This window comes from Oryctolagus cuniculus, chromosome 1 (assembly GCF_964237555.1).
Source record: "Oryctolagus cuniculus chromosome 1, mOryCun1.1, whole genome shotgun sequence".
Classification (NCBI taxonomy): domain Eukaryota; kingdom Metazoa; phylum Chordata; class Mammalia; order Lagomorpha; family Leporidae; genus Oryctolagus; species Oryctolagus cuniculus.
In genome coordinates, this window is record NC_091432.1 from 47,197,532 (window position 1) to 47,204,782 (window position 7,251).

The window sequence follows — 7,251 nt, forward strand, 5'->3', positions numbered from 1 at the left end:
CAGACAATGGGATATTATCCAGCACTCAGAGAAATGGAAAGACCTGGAGGAAGTGCACATTACTAAGTGAAAGAAGCCAATTTGAAAAGGCAACACGATTCCAACTATATGACATTCTGAAAAAAGGCAAAACCAAGGACACACTACACAGACCAACAGTTACCAAGGGTTGGGGAGAGACAGAGATGAACAGAGAGCATATAAAGGATTTTAGGACAATGGAAGTTTTCTGTGTGATACTATAACAGCAGATACATGTCATTATACATTTGCCTAAAACCTCAGAATTTAAGGCACAAAGAGGGAACCTGGTATAAACTATGAACTACAGGTGTTAATGCTGTGTCAGTGTAGGTTCACTGACTATAAGAAGTATCCCACTCCGGGGCCGGTGCCGTGGAGCAGTAGGTTAACCCTCCGCCTGCAGTGTCCGCATCTTATATGGGCGTTGGTTCTAGTCCCATCTGCTCCTCTTCCAATACAGTTCTCTGCTGTGGCCTGGGAAAGCAGAGGAAAATGGCCCAAGTGCTTGGATCCCTGCACCCACATGGGAGATCCATAAGAAAATCCTGGCTCCTAACTCTACCTCTCAAATAAATAAATAAAATCTTTAAAAAAAAAAAAAAGTATCCCACTCTGGTGGGGGACATTCTACACAGGAAAGATAAATATGGGACACTCTGTGCCTTCAACTCAGTTTTGTTGTGAACCTGTTATGAAAAATAAAGCCCATTTTAAAGAAATAGGAATAATTGAGATTAAAACTATTGTTGGGTGAATTTTCTTTTTTCTTTTTAAGATTGATTTTTTTTTTTAATTTGAGAGGCAGAGTTACAGACAGAGAGAGAGAGAGAGGGAGAGGAAGAGATAGAGAGAGAGGTCATCCATCTGCTGGTTTACTCCCTAAATGGCCACAATGGCTGGAAATGGGCTGATCCGAAGCCAGGAGGCAGGAGCTTCTTCTAGATCTCCCATGCAGGTGCAAGGGCCCAAGAGCATGGGCCATCTTCCACTGCTTTCCCAAGACATAAGCAGAGAGCTGGATCAGAAGAGGAGCAGCTGGGACTCCAACTGGTGCCCACATGGGATACTGGTACTGCAGGAGGAGGCGTAACCTACTTTGCCACTGCACTGGCCCTATGGGGAGTGCTGTTGCTTAGGCAAAGGCTATTTGTCACAGGTCCCATTCGAGTCAGCAACATAACTGCACACAGTGCCTTGAAGCTTTCAGGTCTCTCTGTACCTGTGTCATCTTGTAAAATGCCTTCCCCGAAGACTGACTTTTAACATCGAAGCATCCCCTTCCTCTTCAAACCATCTTTAGGTGTGACCTGACCACTTTATTCTCCCCCACATCATTATGAACTCAATAGGTCAATGAATCTTTCTGAGGTCTTTTTCTTCTGATGTTGGGCCTTCCAACTTTAAAAGAGTCCGCATGCTTTAGCAGTAAGGAGGTTCTTGGTTGCTGGTTTATTTTTACTTTTACTTTTGCCTCCTCCCAGCCTCATATCGAGAACTCTCACCTCTTCCACAATGTACATCGTGCCCTTTCCAACACCCAGACTTGCACCCTTACCAATACCTTTGTGCTTAGTAGAACAAGATGTTTTTCTGACAATACGGAATGTTCACTCTCATTGCTAAAGGGCCATCACATCAAAAGGAAAATTAAGACTCAATTTTCCTAACTGGAAAACAAGAATCATCAAAGTACAGATCATCCTCAAAGAATGTTCTTAGATGTCATTTTGTCCAGCATGAATATTCTGTGGATAATAAATCAGAAAGAAGAAGTGACTTTCAAAGGGCACACAGGTAGTTAAGAGCAAAGCTGAGACTGGGAGCCCATAGCTGTCCATTCCAATCCAGTGTTACTTCACTATTGTTGGTCCAGCATGGACTTTTTGGTAAAGCTAAGTAAAAGGCTTCCGACTATTATGAAATATGCATCCAAGCCTTATTTTAGCATTTTAGATAGTTTTATACTTAGTAAATAATTTTCTTACAGAATTTGTGCTTTATCTCTTGCAACTTATTTCAGATATGGTAGGGATTTAGCTCTCTCAAGATCTCCCAAAATTGCTTAGTTCTAAGAATAAATTCAACCAAAGAACTTCAAATACCTGCTAAGATCAACACGGAAGACCAGAAGATGAGCAAGATACTCTCTCTTCTGCAAAGGAGTTCATCATCCCATGAGTCAAAACAACATGTAAACAACCAGCCAAAGATTCCTGTGGTAAGAAGTATAATAATAGTGTTTTGGAGGCGAGTGGCACACCCTACCTGGAAAGGGGTGGGTGTGGAGGCCGTCACTGAACAGGCAGCATTTCAGCTGCTTCTTGAAGGATGAGGAAGATTCCACTGAGGGTAAGGAGGTGGAGGACATTCCAGGCAGAGGGCAGAGCATGAGCCAAGCAGAGAGGCATGAAAGTGCTGGCTATTTTTGGAGAACAGTGATTAGACTGGGGAGGCGAGAAGAGAGTATAAAGGAAAGCAGGGGAGTGGGAGAAGAAGTTGGAAAGTGAATTTGGAGCAGGATGAAGAACACTGGATGCCAGGTCAACTTTTTAAACTCAATCTCACGGTAATGGGGCACCACCAGAGGTCTTACAGCTAAAGGAGCCATCAGGAGTTTCCCACGAGAACCTGAGTCCTGTGTGGCTGAGACAAAAGGAAGGGAAACTGAAGGTGGGGGAGGGGCTTCTGAAACCAGGGTGATAAGCGGAGCAGGGATGACAAGAAAGGCTGAATTCAACAGACAATTTAAGGGTCTGGTGTTGACACAGTCATAAAGACTACTCAACCTGTGAAAATACGCCCTAAGCCAGCCCCACTGATCCTCTTCCAAATCCCTGTGAGTTGATTTGCATTTGTCGATTTGCTGTCCCTGTGATACCCACTTCAGGGACTTGTGCTGCACTGGGCTTCTCCAAGAGGCTTTATAACGTCTGAACAGCAAATGTAGGAACAGCCTCTACTGAACCTGAGGGACCATTTATGGAAAGCCCTGCTAATCTCTCAGTGCAAGATGAAGCTGAGTTGGTACTTTGGCTGTGCTGGGCTCAGAGCTACAGTATCCTCTCTCCCATTTACATAACGCCAACTAGATCAGTTACAATTTCCATCAGAGCGTTGGCTGTGGAGCAGAGAGTCCTGACTTCACCAGTTACTAGCTGTGTGACCTAACCTCCCGACCTGGGTTCTTCACCTGTAAAAAGGGGACACCTGATCATTCTGGCTGAGAAAGACAGAAACAGAGCCATAAGGGACAGAGAGACAGAGAAGAGAGAGCTGGCATCCTAGAGAAGATCAAACAGGCTACAGTGCTTTGAAGATGAAAAACACTTTGGAAGGAGAATAGTTATCACAACTGTCCATGGAGAGCCATGAAAAGAAGGAGACCAAATCTTTTAAAATCTGAATGATTTCAATAAATTAGCTATTTTTCATCAAGTCTCACTTCTTTGCAGTAAAGATGCAATGAAAAAAAGAAAAGTTTGCAATGAAGAATATTGTGCTTATTTCCTGGGGAGAAAGAACTATCTTGATGCATTTAGGTATTGCTTTGCACATTTTCGTGCCTTTCACAGATAGGACACGTGGCCAGAAGCAACCTTTGAATGAAAGGTTAGAGTTAATTATCTTTTTGAAATAAGAACTAGTGACAAATGTCAGACTACTGGTGCATAGAAACAGTGAAAGGCCCTATTTACTCCAAGAATGTGGCTGACATTGAATATATTATGGTCCAATTATGTTTCTTTTCAAAATGGTTTGGATGAGCAGATGGAAGCTGAGATTCCCAAGCCTGCAAGTGCTTCCATAAAATATTCTTTCTCTGTGAAGCATGGCTTAGAGCAGTTCTAGCCAAAGCAGGGGGAGGGGAGTGGCAAACTAGGGAATACGTGAAATAATATTAGAGAATGAGAAAAAGAATTAGAATTTTATTATGTGTATTTTCATCTTTTTAAAAAAGATTTATTTATTTATTTGGAAGGCAGAGCTACAGAGAGGCAGAGGCAGAGAGAAAGAGAGGGGGGGCGGTCTTCCATCTGTTGGTTTACTCCCCAAATGGCCACAACAGCCAGAGCTGCACCAATACGAAGCCAGAAGCCAGGAGCTTTTTCCAGGTCTCCCACATGGGTGCAGGGGCCCAAGGACTTGGGCCATCTTTTACTGCTTTCCCAGGCCACAGCAGAGAGCTAGATGGGAAGTGGAGCATCCGGGACTCGAACCAGTGCCCATAAGGGATGCCAGCACTGCAGGCAGTGACTTTACCCGCTACGCCATAGCGTCAGCCCCTTTCATCTTTTTAGTTCATACTTTTGAATGTTTACTAATATATATTACTAGAGTACTATATTTATAATTCACAATAAATGTATATACATATATAAATGTACATGTGTATGTGTTAAAAATGTGTACTAACGGGATCATGATCAATACTTTTGAGATTCAGTGTTGTACAAAGGTTTTGGCATTAGAACTGGATTTGAATGTGCCTGTCAGCCTTGTGAGCCGTGTCTCCCAATGAGTTACCAGTTTTTAGCTATTCTAGGAGAACAAAGAGGAGGAAGCAGCACACCCTGGTCCTAGCATTGCCACTGACTCACTGTTGACTTACCTGAGCAGCCGTGGAGGATTTACCTCACTCTCATGAGCTGCATTTGCCTCTTCCCTGAGTTATATGGGACGTGGGTGGGGGAAGAAATAATAACTTCTTGACAAAGTTATTGTGAGCATTAAAGAAACACTTCAAAATCTAGATCCCTTTTCTTTCAGATTTTGGGTATAGAGGTGGCGTTTTAAGACATGTGTTTTGAGACCACCCTCATGTTCTGCCTCAATCTCTTCATGCAGTTTCCTTCACGACCTTTGTTTCTGAATTGCTACTCATCTTTGGTTATCAGGGAGGAACAACAACAAGGCAGGAGCAGCAGGTTCCAATCCTAGCTTTACCATTTACACACCACAGAGTGGGTGTTCCACCAGCATTGCGCAAACACTTCTCTAGGTATCCAACACATGCAAACACTATATACTCCCCATAGCATCCCAGAAAAGGATTTGGGGACTTCCTGGTTCTTCATCTCTAGCACTCTAGAGCAGTGTTGTCCAACAGAACTTTCGGTGACGACAGAAACCTTCCTATGCATGTTGCTGTTAAGCGCTCCACTGTGACTACTGCGACTGTGGGAGTGAATTTAAATGCTATCTTCTTGTAAGTAACTTCAGTGTAAATGGCAACGGGTGGCTACTGGCTGCTGTGTTGGATGGCACAACTCAAGAAACTGCCTGATGGACCACAGAGCTCCAAGAAAAGAGTGAAAAGAAAATTAGCCAGAAACCACACTGAAGAGCAGAGCAGGCGAGCCCATTAAGTGAGAAACCGAGAGGCTTCCGAGAAAAAGCCGAACAAGGCAGATCAGTAGCGAAAGAAGGCCTGAGCACATGCAGCAGAGCACGACTAGGAGGCAGAAATGTCTGTCAATCAATCCCGAAGTCACTGGACAACTGGAGTGGCAGGGACTGCGGCCAATCACCAGGCTGATGAGTAAGAAAATGACCCGGATCCAGGAACCTCCTTCACTTTCCAGGCTTAGGGGGCAGAAAGGTTGAGAAACTCCTCAGAAAACTAGGGAGACTCACACGCAGAAGACAAGCCACACGGCACTTCCCCAACATGGGCTCCATCCCTGCCCCACAATCACCACCAGAAAGCGCCTTCAATCCAAAAAGGTGCCCACCAAGAGGTAAACAGGAATTCTTAACCAAGAATCCCAAATACATTTGAAAAGCCAAGGTCATAAAGTAGAAACATCAAAGCCAATAAACAAAGGAACTAATGTCTAAGAAAATAGAATTAATAGAGCAAAGAGAAGATTTCCTCAAATTAGTGTAACTAGTATACTCAGAGAGATTCAAGATGATGTAACATGCATGGAGGAAGGAGAGATGACAGAAAAATTAGGCATCTTAAATATAAATGGAACTGTTAAAAATCAGTAGAGGAGATGAGTAGCATGATGTACTTGGATGAAATGCAAATTAGTTCTGTGTAAGATTCAGCTAAGGAATTACCCTTGCAGAAACAGAAAAGGGCAAAGACATTCCAACCTCTAATTGGAGTTCCAGCAGAGGGAAATGGAGCTAGATTCATGAAAAAAAAAAAAAAAAAAGATAATTTTCCAACAGTGAAAAGATAGGAAATTTTCAGGTTGATATGACCCACTGAATTCCAAGAAAAATGAAATTTAAAATACCCAAGTTGAGGAAATAATCATAAAATTTAAGAGAAGATTCTAAAAGTTTCCAAAGGAAACAAACCAGGTTGTTAATTAAGGAATGTAAGCAAGATTGGCATCGGAACCGTCATCTACAGTATAACAGAAACATTTCCTCAAAGTTCTGGCCAAAAATTATTGGACTCTAGATTCCTAAATGTAATCAAATTAACATTCAGGTGGATGATACATTTAACACTGTTAAAAGCTGAACTGTATCCCTCCAAAATTCATATGTTGAAGTCCTAACTGGCCCCCATCTCAGAATCTGACTACATTTGGAGATAAGGCCTTTCAAGGAGTAATTAAGGTATAACGAGGGCATATGGGTAGGCCCTAATCTAAAATGAACAGTGTCTTTATGGAAGAAGAGGAGATTAGGACACAGACGCACAAGGGAAGACCATTTGAGACAAGGGAGAAGACAGCCGTCTACAAGCCAAGGAGAGGGGCCTCAGAAGAAACCAAACTTGCCAGACATCATGATCTTGGACTGACAGCCTCCAAATTATGAAAAATAAGATTTCAGTTGTTTGACCAGTTTGTGACACTTGTTACAGCAGCTCTAGCAAACTAATACAGAGGCATTTTTAACTATGTGAGAAATTAGTAAATTTAGAACACTCTCAATTCATTAAAAATGCATCTCATCATACACATAAACATATAGAATAAAAAAAGACACCAAAAGTATATGGGAAATAGTAGTTGAATAAAGGAAGCAGTGAAATTTATAATAACATCTAAATAATTGCTAAGGCATAATGAACACAACTAATTATACTATGAAATTAAAATCCCAGATGATCTACACATCTTGCTGTGGGGAGGGGCATGAAGGTGAAGTCAGGGAGTGGGAAGAAGGCAAGGTGGTGAGGGTGCAAGGATGCTACTCATTTTAGGCAATGAAGCTTCTCTTCTCTGTTCTGGATGGGGATGATCCATTTCAGATTATCTG